This window comes from Chenopodium quinoa, unplaced genomic scaffold, assembly GCF_001683475.1.
Source record: "Chenopodium quinoa cultivar QQ74 unplaced genomic scaffold, ASM168347v1, whole genome shotgun sequence".
In the NCBI taxonomy this organism is placed as follows: domain Eukaryota; kingdom Viridiplantae; phylum Streptophyta; class Magnoliopsida; order Caryophyllales; family Amaranthaceae; genus Chenopodium; species Chenopodium quinoa.
The window spans coordinates 3,431,591-3,449,599 of NW_018743389.1; the positions used below are offsets into that span (position 1 = coordinate 3,431,591).

Here is an 18,009-nt window from a genome sequence, read left to right on the forward strand (position 1 = left end):
GATTTAGGATTTAAATTATTAATAATTTATCATTTCACATTAAAGATTTTATATAACGGAAAAAAATATCATATTTACAATTTATTTATTTTTAATAAATTCATTATAAATTATAGTAAAAAAAAATATTAAACTTTTGTTTTCTAAATTATTAAATACAATAAATCAAATAATTAAAAATAGATGAAAAAATCGTGCTTCCGTCTAGTAATAATCTAAAGTTGAGATTATTTAAAGCGAATATGTGAAAGTTGAGATTATTTTTACCAATTTTTCCTAATAAGAACTAGAAACTAATTTGAGCCCTTGATTCATTTGATCCAACGATCGAGATGTTGTCCGCGTTTTTAACTTAGTAATGACATTTTGGTAAATAATAGGAAATTAGTCTCTTCGAATGACTACCCAGACATTTTTACCGTGTCTTTTTCGCTTTCTCTCTCTTGTTCATGCTTTCTCTCTCTTCCTTTGAATTCTCTGATGCAAATTTTTTTCTTGTTCTTCGCAAATCAAATTCCCTTGATTTGTTCTTGGATCTTCGTCTTCTATTAAATCTGAACAAGTAAGTTATGGATTTTTTTCTTTTTGATTTAATTAGTTGTGCGTTTTTAAGTTTTGATATTTTTTCTTCGCTGTTCGATTTCTTCTCTTTTGTTCATCAATTTCTCGCGTTTTTCTGTTAAGGTATGAAAATTTCAATTTATTAGTATGTTGAATTTTCTCAATTCAGTTTAAGTTTGCTCGATTTGGTTACAATTAATTCGAGTTTGAATTTAGGGTTTTTTGCTATTTTTTGTTTGATTAATTTGTGTTTTTGCATTTTTTAAACAGATTAAATAGTCGAAAAATTGGGGTTTTTTTTGCTATGTTTTGTTTGATTGATTTGTGAATTTTGATTGTTGCATGTGCTTTAATTTTAATTGCGGTTTTTACTTGATTAGCCATTTCTCTTTTCTAGTTTTGTCTTGGTTTTTTGTTCTTGTTTTTTTTTTTTCTATGTTTTGTTTTGTTTTTTTTACTTAATATGTGAATATGTGTTGTTGTTTTATTGTTGGGTTGCCGTGGGTTAGAAGAGTAGAGGGTTTAAAGGGTTGGGGGTGTGTGAGGTTGTAATGAGGTATTGAGGTGAGGGTGATTTGGTTTTGTTTAAGCTGCGTGGGGAGTAACTATGTGGGGCTGTTTTTGGGTTGATCAAAAGTAGTTGGGGTATTACGAAGTTTTGTTATGGCTTGAGCGTTGTGTGATTGGTGTGACTATCTGCAGTCTGGGAGCAAGAGTGCTGTTGTGTGCCATTGAATTGGTTGTAGTTGCGTGTGTATGAAAGAAGATAAGTGGTGTGCCAGTGGTGTGTTTGTCATTCTATGATAGCAATGTTAGGCCTTTACTTGGCCGAAATATTGTGCTTATCACACAGGTATGAGGTATACTGCAGCAACAATATTCCAAAGATTTATTTTGATATTTTCTGTTGTGTCTCAAGACTCTCAACTATGCGATGGTGCATTATTAGAATGAGCATACATTTTTTTTTATTGGTTCTTACTCCATGGGACAGGTAGTGAATATAAAGGAGAGCTTGCGGAGATGCTTCAGAAGAAGAAATTATCAGGTCTTAGTCTTACTTGTCAAAGTGGGGGTATGGCTTCTAAACTTCTTCAACTGCAAAAGAATTTGAATGCTTTAACAAATGCTATAGATTAGTTTACTTTTGAGTATTTATTGTTTACTTTGGTATTTTCTTTCTTTACTTTAAAATATTTTATTTAATTTTATAAAGAAACTGAAAATGATCAATTGTGTTGGCTAATTAGTCTTATCATGATAGCCTACTAGCTCAATAGGTAGAGCATTGGGCAAATACACAAAGATGTGGGTTCGAATCCCACGTAGGTTCATTTCGATTTGAGTTATTTTGATTTACTTTACAGATATTTTGATTTACCCACATGTTGAAGGTACATAAAGGTTCAAAGTTGGTGCTATTATATGTGTAACTGCACTAGCAGTAAGCTTCTCCAATTAGCCTATACCCATATATACTATATCTTAGGTCCTATAAAAGTAGAAGAGTTTTCATAATACAAATTAATTTTTGTATAGTTAGCATGTCTTCCAGCCTTTTTAGGAAGCACTAGCATTTGGGAGAAATTTGCAGATATAAGAGGCTATGAGGTGGATGGAAACCAAGAAATGGTAGCTAAGAGCCACAAATGTAGATGACTCCTTGACATAGGTCAAAATTGATTTAGTGAAATTCTTCGTAATTTTCAGTTCAAAATGAGTTTTGATCAACAAACATCACGCCAGTTCATCAAAATGAACAGGTGAAGGTTTTGGATATATCAACATTATTAACTACAAAATGTCATGTTTATTATCACTTGTTGCTATTTATCCCCTCTTTTAATAGCACCTAGCTAGATTTGCTCATATGAAGAAGGATTTGTCAGCTCTGCTTTTAATTACATGGCTGGTTGTCAGACATCAGCCTCCAACATTGTGATGTGCTTCGTAGTACTATTCACTCTTATGGTGATTACACCTTTGTTCAAGTATATCCCAAATTCCATACTTGCTTCTATAATCATATCTGTTGTTCTTGGTCTAATTGACATCTAAGAGATCATTCGAATATGCAAAGTTGACAAGTTCTAACTTTGTTACTTGTATGTAGAGGTGTACATAAAATAACCGGACCGGAAGATTTAGGTCCATTACCGGTCCGCATAAAACGATCCAATCCGGTTCAGGTCCGGTCCGGATCTAGACCGGTGGTCACTCCTAGCTAGGTGTGTACATAAAATACCCGGACCGGACCGGAAGATACAGGTCCATTGCCGGTCCGCGTAAACCGGTCCAATCCGATTCAGGTCCAACCCGGTTCCGGTCCGGATCTGGACCGGTGTTCACCCCTACTTGTATGGGTGTCTTCTTACGCGTGATTTTTCACTAAGTGGAGATAGGCCTCTTGCTGATAGCATGCTGCCACAGAAGAGTGTTAGAAACTTAGATTTCCCTCAAATGTATATAAGGCAATGCAAAACTCCCTCAAATTAAAGAAAGCATGCTGCCACTATCTTGGTCAGCTGTCCCACGCGTGTGAGAAATAAAATTGGATAATGCAACTAGCAAAGTATATATGTATCGTTTATTAGAGTGCTAAGACAAGAAAAAATATACTCTTATTAGCTGAAACTATTTACTTTTCGTACAATGCTATTTACTTTTTATACAATGCTATTTACTTTTAATTTGAAATTCTTTAATAGTTTAACCTCAACCTATATACTTCTTTGTTATTTGGTTTGCTTCATTTACTTCTATTTCTATGCTCATTTATAACTTTTAATGATCTCATTATACATACTCTTGAATTTTTTAACTTCCTTTTTTATTTACTTTTGGTGTTGTTTTTTAGTTACTTTTAGCATGAAAACCTTTACATTGAGCTACATGTACTTCTATCTCATAACTTGACCCATCTTGTAGGATATAAAACATCAATGACTCAAAGTTCTTATGTTATAACAAAATTTTCATAGTCATTATTCATTAATCATTAAAGCCAATTAATTGTTCTTATACGGTTATACCTTAGAGCTAATTTGATTTACTTTTTGTGTAATTTTGATTTACTTTTAAGGAATTTTGAAGAACATTCGAATGTAGAGTTAACCTATGTTGGAGTCGAACCTACACCTCTATGCACATGTATAGTGCTCTACCACTTGAGTTAATAGGTTTACATTAAGGTTTTTTTTAATTTTATTTTTATTTTTATTTTATAATGTAGTATGATCATTTTTGACAAAAGTAAATAAAAAATACTTAAAGTAAACAGAAGTAAAACATCTCAAAAGTAAAACAAAAATCATAAAATAAACAAAAACATCTTAAAAGCTGTCACAAATGTTCATACTACATTATAAATTTGTTCAACTACTTTAAAGATTTTTCTATTTACTTTAGAGTGTTTCCTATTTACTTTAAGATACAACCTATAAGGACTTGAACTTACACCTCTATGCATTCGCATAGTTTTCTATCACTTGAGCTTATAGGTTTTATATGGCTATACCGCTATACCCACTACATTCAGAAAGTATTTGGCACAAACACACATTCAAAAAGCGGCTACGAGCACAAATTTTCCACACATGCAAATGGCTACAATTGCACAATCAACAGCATAACCAGCAACTACCCCTGTCAAACCTATGTATTATACAGCGCTACATCCCCTGAACTCTAGTTGGCAATTTCTAAGCTTCCAGTAAAAAAAATTATCTACTTTGGGAGAAATTTCGTTTACTCTTGAGGATATATAGTTTACTTTAAAAAGAAATTTTGTTTGCTTATTCATGGCCAATTTAATTTACTATTGTGTATATTCTGGAACTGGAAATAGATCAAAATTTCTTTTGGTTTTTAACAATGATTGATAAGATTACTAGCACAACAGCACATAACCTTAAACACAAAGCTATAGTTACACCTACTTTTGTTCAGTGTTTTCTTTTAAGCAAAAATCTCAAACACTACAATCAGAGAAGCACACAATTTTTTTCAGAGAAGCATAATTTCCACCTTTTCAGTATCTATTTTTTAGTGCCTAAAAAGGTGATCTCCCTGGTGTTACTGACCTTACTGCTAGCTAGCTGTGTAACTCCGATGGGGTTGATTCAGACTCCGATACCAGTTCGTAGTTCGGGCTCCCTGAAATATTTCACTAGACATATTTGTCTTATCACAAGTTTAGTCACAAGTACCTTAGAATGAAAAAGAATTTGTCAGTGTCATTAATTTCCCACAGAAGTAAGTTCCTTGGAAATTTTGGAGATAAAACCATTCACTCGCTTGTTTTTTTTTTTTTAATTTTTTTTTTTTTATATTAAGACTACCATCTTGAGCTTCCTTTGCCTCAACAAAAAGCTCAACTGTAGATAAGGTTTTCGGTTCTGTCGCTTTTGTGGATACTTTTTTCAATGGTTCAGCAGCATATTTATTAGTAATCTGCATCAGATCCCTATTCTGACACCGAATCCTTTCAGCAGAAACATAGCTTTTTTTCTCCAGCTGTTTTGCAACCTTAGTTTTTATCTCTCCTTTGGCAATCTTCTTTCGTATATCATCCACTGAAGCACCCTTATCTAGTTCCATTTTCTATTATACAACTCTCCTAGCCTAAAAATACAACCAAATCACCAACACCATCAGTCTCAAACTAATGCTAACCTACAAATATAATCAAAATCTAAGTACCTATAGATAGGTAACAGAATGGAGCATATGTAATACTCGTCCTCAAAGCATTCCTACAACGATCTCATTTACAGTTGCGTTAATCTCGTTATTCCTGAAGGAACAATGCCACATTGATTATTGTAATATGAAGGTGCTTGTAAGTGCTGTAACATACCCACATTACATACTAAATAATATATAATAAGACAAATTGAAGATATACAAACCCCCAACACCATTCTCAACACGAAATTGCTTGAATAAGTGCCCTGAAAAGTTAGCAAAGATTCCTAATCTCCATTTGTCTTAGATTGGCAAAACTTGGATTATCAACTCTTACTAGATTAGTAGAATTCTATTGCACAAGCATAGATAACGGTGAAAAACAATTGCCTAATACCAAAAAAGTGTTGCCTTGTAGCTAAGGCAACACATATGATGTAATACCCCGTATTTTTATATGTATTTTAATTTAAATAAGTATTTTCTTAAAAGTATTTAAATAATTCGAAATGAATTATTTAGGGTTTTTCATTTATTTAAAATAGAATGATTTTTATTAAAAGTGTATTTTTAATTATTTAATAATCTTGAAAATATTTTATTTTATGATTTAAAAATATTGGGGCGTATTATTTTATAAAAAGATAATTTTTAAAAGTCATAGTTTTAAAGAAAGTCAAAATCCTAGTTTGAATAGGAAAGAGATTATTAAGGGTAGTAAGTACGTAGGAGGTTATGAGAGAGGGAATAAATACCCATCATATGCCTAAGGTGGAGTAAACCCAAAGGTAAATTCTCTCTCTCCTCTTATTTTTTTTTCTCCTTAATTTTTCCCTTCCCCTTTATTTTTAATTTTAACGTTTTAATCACGTTTAGATTCTAACTCGTCCGATTTTTACAAAAAAATAGTGTTTTTTGTGTATAAACAACATTTTAATCAAAACTCACTACATAATGGTAGTGAGTACCACCTTATCGTGGCCAAATTCAGCCTCTAATTATGGTTTTCGGACAGTTTTTGATTTTTAACGAAGGTTTAATGTTTTAATATAATTTTCAGATTTATTTGAGAGGTTTAAACCTTAAAAAGTGTGATGGAATTTTTATATAAACACCATGAATGAGTTTTTACTTTGTGGTTTTAATTACCCACTTAAAGAAAGAGTTTTAAAGGTTTTAAACCAAAATTTCAGCTTATTGGAGATGTTTTAAAGTGTTTAAAAGTTGATGGAAATTTGTGTAAACAAGAGAGTAATTGAGTTTATGAATTTGGTATTGTAGGAGACTTTAAGCTGAGTAATTTCTAGAATTGTGGCTAGTTGGAAAGATGATTTGAGGTACGTTCGCGTACTTAGTAATTATGTGAATATGTAGAAGCATGCTGGAATTTGATGAATTAATTCCAAGTAGTATCATGATAGGTGTTGATTGGAATTTGTGATTGGATTGATGTTGGTGAATGATTTGTGATGTATGGATTATTTAAGGTGAATTGGTGATTGGAATTAATTATGTTGGCATGTTGGTTATGAACCACACTTTTATTATTGGCATGTTAGAGAGCATGTTTAATTAAACTAAATGTTTAATTTGGTTTGGAATATGAAAAGGGAATTTTATTATGGTTCACATAATAATTATTGATGCTATAAGCACGAGGAATGAGCTATTTAAGTGTCTTAGTACACATGAATGAATTATATTGCGGTGCTTATATGCACTTAAGGTGTTTCTAACACCGATGGATAGGATTTGCGGCGCATTATGCGTTTAAGATGTCTTTGACATTGAGGTAGATTAAAAAAGGTTTAACTATTAATTTATGTGATCACTAATTATTCAAGAATTAAATTGGTATGTTTGATTTCTTGCGCAAAATAATAAATTGCGGTGCTTATATGCACTTAAGATGTCTTTGATACTGAGGTAGATTAAAAAGGGTTCAACTATTAAATTTATGTGGTCACTAATTATTCAAGAATTAAATTGGTGTGTTTGATTTCTTGAATGATTTATTATGATTGATTGTATTATGGTTTGAGAGTAATCACCAATTCTAATAATATGTAAACAACGTAAAGTGAAAGAGATTACACACCAAAATTCTTGGAATGTATATACCTTGAGTATGAACGTATAGGGGGAATTATGCGACTTTATATTTGACCATAACTTCTACTGGGAGTACAGGACGCTGTATTTTCCTTTTTATTTATTATTTTGCGCAGGACGTCCAGTCACTTTCATGTGTTATTTGCCTACCCGGTTAGCTCCCGGTGTAGTTTACCTTAATTTATTTGAGGCAGAGATTTGGTTGGAAACCCGTTCGATGTGTAATCAAAATTAAAAGAACATTGGTATTGGTCTAGTTAGGTGTTGAATGTTTTGTATGCTTGTAAATAGGTGCTCACGGTAAGTTGTGTGTTGATAGGATGAAAGCATGTTAGTGTGTTTTATTACGCTTATGTACTCAGCATTGCTGATTGTGTGTTTGCATGTTTGTTTGGCCTTGTCTTTACCTTGGCATACGACGACCCATTTCTAATGGCGAGTAGTGGGGACAAGTAGAGAGAAGCTTTTAGGTGATGAAGCATATCAAGCATGATGGGTTTGAGCGAAGAGGGTTACATGTTTCTTTATTTGTTATTTATTGTATTGAATTATTTATGTAATTGTGGACACTAACATTAGTTAATGTTTATATTTACTTTGGTTTTAAAAGGGCCTTTAATGGTTCCAAGTTATTGTTGTAGTGTAAGTTGGTTTTAAAATTTGATTTGATTTTATTAAACTTTATTTCATTTGAGTTTTTAAAAGATAGTCTTATGCTGTGTGTCTTTGATATTTGCCTTAACCGTTTTCACGGTGGAGGTAATGTCCTAGATTTTCCTTTTTCGTATTTTAAAAAGGGCAAAATGGGTATTTTAAAGAAAAGGAATTTCTAGTGTGTTACAAAGTGGTATCTAGGAGCTTTGGTTTGAGATTTTTTATTACTACTAAAACCAAAAACGTGTGTTAAAATGTTTTGTTTTCAACTTGGCCAAGTGTTATTTAATTAAGTATTTTAAAAAGAGAGTTATTTTCACTTATTTTAATTTTTGGATAACCGAAAATTTATTTATTTATTTATTTTAGAAAAATCCGAATTTTTTTTTCTTGGACATCCGTTTTTTTTTTTTTTTTTGATTTAGGGTGTCCGAATTTTTTTGTAATGTGGCCGAATATTTTGGTCTTTTTTCGGGCTTATTTTTGAAAATTAATTTTAAAAGAGGAGTCAAAAATATTTTTAGTTTGTTCATTTTACAGGAAAGCAAGGAATTAAGGTATGTAATTATGTGTTAATCGCTTTAAAAGCATGTGGTGAGATTGGGTAGGAAAAGGAAGGGCATATAGGCTAGAATTTAATTTCTTTCCTATGTGCATATATATATATTTTATAAGGTGTTCAAGCATGTTGTATGACTAAGTGTTAAGTGATGAAAGCATGTAATATGTGAATTATTATTATATGTGAGATATCAAGATTGTATGATTGAACACCAAACTTAAATTTTTGTACGAACTGTATTATATTGTTTTGGAAAGGGTTTTCTATTGTTAGTTACGCTCGTTATCTTGCAAGATCCTTGAAGCTAAACCAAGTGAGTTTCTTTTATGAGAATTTTGAGGAATGTTAAAGGATTATGAGAATCAATTTCCTATGTTAGTATGGGTTTCTTCATTATTCTTATTTGAGATGAATATTTTGAAAGAAATAATGGGATGCACACTATCACATAGTTGCGAGTATTGTGTTTTGGGATAGTTTGTTGTTGTGACACCTTGCCTAGTTATTAAGAATGAGTACTTTAGTTTTGTTCACTTTTCTATTGAGACACTAAGGTATAAGAATGAAGAGATCGATATTAATGGTTAAAGAGCTTGTAATTGGGGAAATTTGTGATCTTATATCCATTTTGAGGAATATGTTTTGTCTTTGAGCACGAGTTTGAGTTGGGATCGAGATTGAACAAGAGCCCATAAGAGATGAGCATGAAAATTGTATAGAGATGAGTAATGATGAAAGTTAGTATATGAGCTAAGGGATACTCAATTCGAATCAGTTGGAGTTTGAAATTGTGCACTTAATGATTTATAATTCTCGATGACCATGATTATCTATTCTGAGATGGAGGATTGAGCATATTAATTTAATAAATCATTGGAGTCTTGAGAATTTATGATTCTATGGAAATATTGAGGACTTTCGACTTGTAGAACGTTGAAGATATTTTCACATGTTATGTTGAAGTTATGAATGTTGGTTATTTAACCTCGAGCTAAGAGAATGATTATGTTCTATAAAGGTCATTATATGTAGAAATGCTACCATTTGGGGAGAACTCTTATATTTATTCACCTACTCTTTTAGAGTTCTTCAACAACCTTATATATTTTAATTGTTTTTCCAAGTGGCTACTCATTTCTTCTTTCTTTTCGAGTAGCAGTCCATGAGGATATTTTTATTTTTAAATTGTTTTTTAATCATATGAAATATGGTTGAAAATCAATCAAGATTTTATGCATTCGAATTATCGAGAATGAGGACATAAATATTACCTCAAACCTTAATTCGAATTAAATAATAATTGTGTCTTGATTGAGCTTATTGGTTGGTGTTAGTTGAGTAGAATAAGAAGAAGCTAAGTGTTTTGACCCAACCTAAGTATATAGCAACTAGTTTTATCATCAAGAAAGTATGGTGACAAGAAATAATTCCAGTATTGGAAATGGTATAAGAAAAGTAGTAAGGTAGGCTTGATAACTTGCAAGAATGATATATTCATCAATATCCCATGGTGGAAACGTGTAACAACTTAAGATAGTGTAGAAAAGTGAAAACTACCTATATACCAAAGGGAGATCGATTCCCAAAGTTTTCGAAAGGTGAGTTAAAGAGCTATGCAAGTTGTTTATAGACAATTTGTGTCTTGAGAATTTGAGAGTCAATGAAAGTTTATATGGTAAGTAGCGGAAGAAGTTATTTTTTTTTACATGTCAATGGGAACGGGTAATCGTGAATACACCCAATCTTCTTTGAAAGACGTTTGAGATAACAAACCCGAAATAAGTTCTACCAGTCTTTCATACAATTAAAAGGAAAAGGTAGTGAAGTTTATAGTTGAAATGGAAAGATTGCTTGCTTTGGAGTAGTACTCCAAGTTGTTAAGATCTTTGAGGTTTTTAAGGTAGTGGTATTGCTTAGAAGCCCAAGGAATGAGTTTAAGGATGGTGAACTATGAGTTTCAATGGTAGTTGTCAAGATATCAAGTCTTTGATTGGGAGTTTGATTGGATTGTATGAATAACAATTCATGTATTCGTTGAAGGAAAAGTGTAACTAAGTTTAAAGGTAAGGAATCAAAACGAGAAAGAAGGTTGATGAAAGGCTAACAGGATGACTAAGGATATTTTGAGGGAATATTTTGGAAATGAGAAGAAGCATGAAGGTGGCTTGAGTAACTCTTGAAAGTTAAGGAATTTTGAATTATCAAGAAATAGTATATTGGGAAGCATTAATGTTATAAAGCTTTGGATATGAGAAGGTCATAAAGAACTGAATCTATGGCAAGATTTATGGAGTTGATTGCAAAATATTGACATAATTTAAGTATGGATTTTATATGAGGTAATTGAAGTTGAGTTTAATTGTGAATCATAAGAGATTTATTCAAGGAATGCTGGAGGAAAGGTGATGGTTTTTATGGAGAAATGTAAGCACTGGATATAAAGGTTGAGTAAAGTTGGAGGTAAGATAAGTACACTGTTGTGTGTGGAGAAAGGATATTATGGTATTGCTAAAAGAGTTAAAGGGTTTAATTGCAAGGTCGTTGAAAGAAGGTTACATCGCCTTGGAGAGTGCATGTAATTATAAAAAAAGAAGGATAAAGTGTTTGTAAAGTTCCTATGGGAGGATTGATCAAGGTGACAATGATAAATAACTATCTTTTGATTTGGAGTGAAGAATTTGTTTGATTAATCGAAGGGGCAACTATATTTTCGAGGTTAGACTTGAGGATAAGAATTACTAAGTAAGAATATTCGAAAGAGGACATTTCGAAATTGGCATTTATGATAAGATTTGGACGTTTTGAGTTTTATTTTTGCCTTTAGGGTTAATGAAGCACCTATATTTTCTGTGGACTTAAGGAATCAAATGATAAATGAGAAATGAAAGACCATGCAATATAAAGCTGGTTGATGTTGAGAGAGAAGAGACTATATGCAAGTTCTATGAGTAATTGGAAGTTCTTGGGGGAGTAATAAGTGTGAAATGATTTTTGGAAAACATGATTATTTGAGTGAAGTGTAAAGTTTGAGGTAGAATTTCACACATAAGGATTTGAGTATGTAACAAAGAAATAATGATTGGAGTTGATAAAGGACCATGGTCAAGACATTCAATATTGTTGAAAGGGAAGCAATGTAAAAGATGGATACTTTGGTGATACTCGGCAAAGTGAATGGAAAATAAGGAGGTTAACATCCTCGAAATTGTTGGAAAAAGAATAAGTAAAGAACATGTGGTTCAACTAGAGTATGAGACCAACAATGTTCGAGGAGATGAAGGAAAATCAAGTAAAGAATGCAAAGTATGATCAATTTGTGAAAGGTTGATTGATTTTAATATTCATAGAGATAAAAGCTTGAATATATTTTGTAAGAGTAAAAGGTTGAAAGGAAAACTAATGGAAGAAAGGCGCAATACACCCTATCTAGGAAAAAAAACAAGTTTTATAAGGATTTGGTTAAGGTGTATTGATGGTGTTGAATGAAAGTGATATGATTTGGATTATGATGGATAGATTGTTTAAGTCTGCGATGTATAGAACCAATGAAGAAGACTTGGAGGATGGAGTAACTTGCGAAGGCTTACATCAAATTCGTTATGAGACTATATGGAGTTCCTATAAATATCATGTCAGGTAGAGATTCCAAGTTTCTTTGAAGATCCTGGAAGGTATAAAGGAGAACTTTGGTAATACATTGAGGACGATTACAACAACCACCAAGTGGTAAATGGACAAAAAAAAAAAAAAAAGAAATATTTGACATTAGAGGTTATGCAGAGAGCATGTGTACTCAATTTTGAAAAGAATGTAAAGATAGCTTGGACTGAAAACAAACACAAAGTCACCATTCAAGCTAGCATTGGCATAAACATATTTTTGAGGTTTTGTATAGAAACAACCATGAAAGTTCACTATGTTAAGGAACATAAGTGAGATGACCGTTTTACGAACTCAAACAAGTGAAAGAGAAGCAAGTGAAAATTATTCAAGATGGATTTGAGTGATGCAAGTTAAACAAGGGACAAGTGTTATTGAAAGTCTAACCAATGAAACAAAGGATGAATTTTGATAAGAAAGAAAAGATGAGCCAAGGATGAATTTTGATAAGAAAGAAAAGATGAGCCAAAGTATATATATATATATATATATATATATATATATATATATATATATATATATATATATATATATATATATATATATATATGAGTTTGCATAGAATTGGTAAAGTGACGAATAATTTAGCCTTATCATTGGACCTTGGTAAAGTACAACATTTATTTTTCATAAGTCATTGTAAAAGAACAGATTCCTGACTAAAGGTATGAGTTGCAAAGGAAACTATTGAGTTAAGAGGAATGATTATAAAGAAGTATTATGATTTTACCAAGGATGGAATGGAAAAGAAGTACATTACTTCTAAAGTTGAGTTAAGTGGAGTTACGGGGGCGTAACTCGTTTTCTTTAAGGGGGTAGAGTGCGATCGAATTATGCACTTCTTTTCCTTAATTTTGGCATTTTAAGTGCTTTTTCATCAGTTTTACACTGATTTTGTTGTTAAGTTTGATGATTTTACACACTAGGATGTGTAAGTTTATTAGCAAGGATGAATCTTACACTAATAGTGTGAGTTTGTTAATTAGTTTAATATTTTACACAATGTTTTGTGTAAGTTTATGAGTTGAGTTGTTATTTTACACACTATATTGTGTAAGTTGTTAGAAAGTTCGTTATTTTACATGTAAGTTTGTGTAGAAATGAGTAAAAGAAATAGAAAGTATGAGTCACAAAAAGCACAGCAACTAAAAGTATTAAGGAAAATTTTTAAGACTTTAAGTATTTATATGTCTTTTAAAAAAGTTTTTAAAGTTTTTGTACCTAAGTTTCGGGGATGAAACTTCTTTTAAGGGGGGTAGACTGTAATACCCCGTATTTTTATACGTATTTTAATTTAAATAAGTATTTTCTTAAAAGTATTTAAATAATTCGAAATGAATTATTTAGGTTTTTTCATTAATTTAAAAAGAGTGATTTTTATTAAAAGTGTATTTTTAATTATTAAATAATCTTGAAAATATATTATTTTATGATTTAAAAATATTGGGGCATATTATTTTATAAAAAGATAATTTTTAAAAGTCAAAGTTTTAAAAAAAGTCAAAATCCTAGTTTGATTAGGAATCCTAATTTGAGTAGGAAAGGGATTATTAAGGGTAGTAAGTACGTAGGAGGTTATGAGAGAGGGAATAAATACCCATCATATGCCTAAGGTGGAGTAAACCCAAAGGTAAATTCTCTCTCTCCTCTTATTTTTTTTTCTCCTTAATTTTTCCCTTCCCCTTTATTTTTAATTTTAACGTTTTAATCACGTTTAGATTCTAACTCGTCCGATTTTTACAAAAAAATAGTGCTTTTCGTGTATAAACAACATTTTAATCAAAACTCACTACCAAATGGTAGTGAGTACCACCTTATCGTGGCCAAATTCAGCCTCTAAATATGGTTTTCGGACAGTTTTTGATTTTTAACGAAGGTTTAATGTTTTAATATAATTTTCAGATTTATTTGAGAGGTTTAAACCTTAAAAAGTGTGATGGAATTTTTATATAAACACCATGAATGAGTTTTTACTTTGTGGTTTTAATTACCCACTTAAAGAAAGAGTTTTAAAGGTTTTAAACCAAAATTTCAGCTTATTGGAGATGTTTTAAAGTGTTTAAAAGTTGATGGAAATTTGTGTAAACAAGGGAGTAATTGAGTTTATGAATTTGGTATTGTAGGAGACTTTAAGCTGAGTAATTTCTAGAATTGTGGCTAGTTGGAAAGATGATTTGAGGTACGTTCGCGTACTTAGCAATTATGTGAATATGTAGAAGCATGCTGGAATTTGATGAATTAATTCCAAGTAGTATCATGATAGGTGTTGATTGGAATTTGTGATTGGATTGATGTTGGTGAATGATTTGTGATGTATGGATTATTTAAGGTGAATTGGTGATTGGAATTAATTATGTTGGCATGTTGGTTATGAACCACACTTTTATTATTGGCATGTTAGAGAGCATGTTTAATTAAACTAAATGTTTAATTTGGTTTGGAATATGAAAAGGGAATTTTATTATGATTCATATAATTTTTATTGATTCTATATAAGCACGAGGAAGGAGCTTTTTAAGTGTCTTAGTACATAGGAATGAATTAAATTGCGGTGCTTATATGCACTTAAGATGTCTTTGACACTGAGGTAGATTAAAAAGGGTTCAACTATTAAATTTATGTGGTCACTAATTATTCAAGAATTAAATTGGTATGTTTGATTTCTTGAATGATTTATTATGATTGATTGTATTATGGTTTGAGAGTAATCACCAATTCTAATAATATGTAAACAACGTAAAGTGAAAGAGATTACACACCAAAATTCTTGGAACGTATATACCTTGAGTATGAACGTATAGGGGGAATTATGCGACTTTATATTTGACCATAACTTCTACTGGGAGTACATGACGCTGTATTTTCCTTTTTATTTATTATTTTGCGCAGGACGTCCAGTCACTTTCATGTGTTATTTGCCTACCCGGTTAGCTCCCGGTAAGTTGTGTGTTGATAGGATGAAAGCATGTTAGTGTGTTTTTTACGCTTATGTACTCAGCATTGCTAATTGTGTGTTTGCATGTTTGTTTGTCCTTGTCTTTACCTTGGCCTACGACGACCCATTTCTAATGGCGAGTAGTGGGGACAAGTAGAGAGAAGGTTTTAGGTGATGAAACATATCAAGCATGATGGGTTTGAGCGAAGAGGGTTACATGTTTCTTTATTTGTTATTTATTGTATTGAATTATTTATGTAATTGTGGACACTAACATTAGTTAATGTTTATATTACTTTGGTTTTAAAAGGGCCTTTAATGGTTCCAAGTTATTGTTGTAGTGTAAGTTGGTTTTAAAATTTGATTTGATTTTATTAAACTTTATTTCATTTGAGTTTTTAAAAGATAGTCTTATGCTGTGTGTCTTTGATATTTGCCTTAACCGTTTTCACGGTGGAGGTAATGTCCTAGATTTTCCTTTTTCGTATTTTAAAAAGGGCAAAATGGGTATTTTAAAGAAAAGGAATTTCTAGTGTGTTACATATGAGGCGTAGTTTATGGCCCAGTTGTCTATTCTTAAGGAAATACATTTTTATCCAAAAGCAACAATTCTAAAACCCAAGGTAAAATAACACCTAAGGCAACACTTTTTCAAAGGCAACAAAAAACAATTGTTGCAACCTTTAGCAACAACTCAAAATTGTCATCTTATGTCATAATATGTAACAACCTTTTCACCTGTTGTATTTGCTAGTAATAACACAAAATTGTTGCCAAATATCATATAGAAATTGTTACCTATAAATTAAACAAACTAAAATGAATTAACGAATTTTTTTTCTTACTTTGATTAATTATATGTCGCTATGATAAGTTAAAGGAATAGAGAGGTATTGTTGTATTCTTATGAAGTTGTTATAATAGAAAATTGTTGAACACAAAACATATACAGTAATAAGCATTTAATAAATAATTCCAAACTAGTGAAATAAACAAAAATAAATAAATAAAAAACAATTTAATATCAACATTTTTTCTACATCAAATACATCTTAATAGCCTGTTGATTAAGAGCATATCACTATTAATAATAGTCAAGCTAATAAATAGAAAGAAGAAAAATTCAAACAAGTAATGACAATGGAGAAGCTAAATCAAATTCAAATTGATCTATATCATCACATTCTTCTTCTTCTTACTCGCTATCTACTTCTTCTTCCTTCCATACTCTATTTACTCCCTGCAGACATACTCTATTTACTCCCTGCAGAAAAAAAAGGAACAAAAAAAAAATAGCCTAGGATGTCACAAATTATATAATTATGTGAATAAGTAATACACAATTAAATGAAAAGATCCAGTAACTCAGGCACTCAATACGGCTAAATTAAGAAAGATTTATGAATCGATTAAGTTAAAAATAGCCTTTTAAATGCATCCTACAACTCGAGAGTGAGTGGTGCGAATTTAGAAGCAACATTGATAAAATATTAGTTAGAAGAAAGTACTTACAAATTCGCCCATTGTTGCTCAAATCTTCTAATCATATTCAATCTTCATTGAAGAAACTCTTAACTTCTATAAAATTGGGAGAAAAAAGTATATATGTTCCACTCTTTTTTGTCTTAATTTCCTAAAATGTCAACTTACCAACAGCCTCAACCACTTGCTCAAATAAAAAATAAATATTTTAAGAAAGTACCAGTCAGTTCTAGTATGTTGATTACCGTGCCAGTGCACTTATCCTTGTCCTCCAACAAATGTTAACTAGTTTGGTCAAGCATCTGCTGACAACATGTGAACTTGATTTGGACCACTGATAACACCTCAACCCCTAACACCTAACACAAATACATAAAGCTTGTATGAGACATGGGGTTTATTTTATGGTACTAACATGAAACATATCAAACAAAACCATCCCGTTTCCAAACAATAACTAAGATATCTCCCAAATGAATAATGTAGACACCTACTTTTGACCTTCTATCCCGACGGAAAGTGCGATGATGTTACAAAAACTCGTTCTTCATGCTAGATCAAAGTTGAAGTATTTATGGAATCCAAAATGCAATATGAAGAACCCGTATTTAATACCAAATTATCTTAGAGTCTATTCCGATTACTAATTAGGCCTAAAACGTGTTCATACATATTTAATCTTGATTAATAACGGACCTAAATGCGTCAAATGCAATGATTTGATCAAAAGGATCTTACATTGTTAAAAACCGAGCCAACTAGAATATTCAACCACCAATATCACTTCATGCCTATACAGTTGGATAGTCCTTTCAAAGAGCTTTCAAAACGTTATATAATAAGCCCAATTCCGAGTTAAGACAAAGAAGTTATCATCAAAATACTAAATCGGACCCCAAAGACGACACCCTTGCACTCAAACAGCCATATCTTTCGATCAATAATATATTTTAACCTAATTCTAACGGAATTGGAAAGTAGACATTCAGATATTTCCAATGATATCTTATTTGCCTTAATCCGACTTCGCAATCAAAAGTTATGGAAGTTTTAAAAACGCATTTTCGTATAAGGCAAACCGCACCGTGCGCAATTCTCAAAGTTGCACGCGCCTGCCGCGCGCAAGTCTTAGAGTTGCGCTTGGCATTTCAGTGCGACTCTGAGAGTTGCGCGTGCCACTTGACGTCGCGGCTCTAAAACCCTAAACCTAGATTCCTACACCTATAAATAGGGGTCTTCGTTTAGACCTAAGCACAACAGAAAAATCAGAATTAAAACCCTAGCATTGTGAAATCCCTAATCTCTCAAACCCTCTTACTATCATACTACTTTTCTCCTCTCTTTCCAAATACTCTCC

The 18,009-nt window shown here is 31.6% G+C and overlaps 1 long non-coding RNA gene across 2 annotated transcripts; it reads left to right on the forward strand.

The window, feature by feature from the left end:
- Positions 1-377: 377 nt before the first annotated feature.
- On the forward strand, positions 378-15,506 carry LOC110738436. Of its 2 annotated transcripts, XR_002514609.1 has the most exons (6): positions 378-562; positions 1,556-1,636; positions 6,529-6,584; positions 14,359-14,414; positions 15,125-15,172; positions 15,315-15,506. It is a non-coding gene; the product is annotated as an uncharacterized LOC110738436 (long non-coding RNA). The 2 variants fall into 2 exon arrangements; XR_002514610.1 differs by lacking the exons at positions 14,359-14,414; positions 15,125-15,172; positions 15,315-15,506 and adding exons at positions 7,476-7,523; positions 7,803-8,364.
- The last annotated feature ends 2,503 nt before the right edge of the window (positions 15,507-18,009 follow it).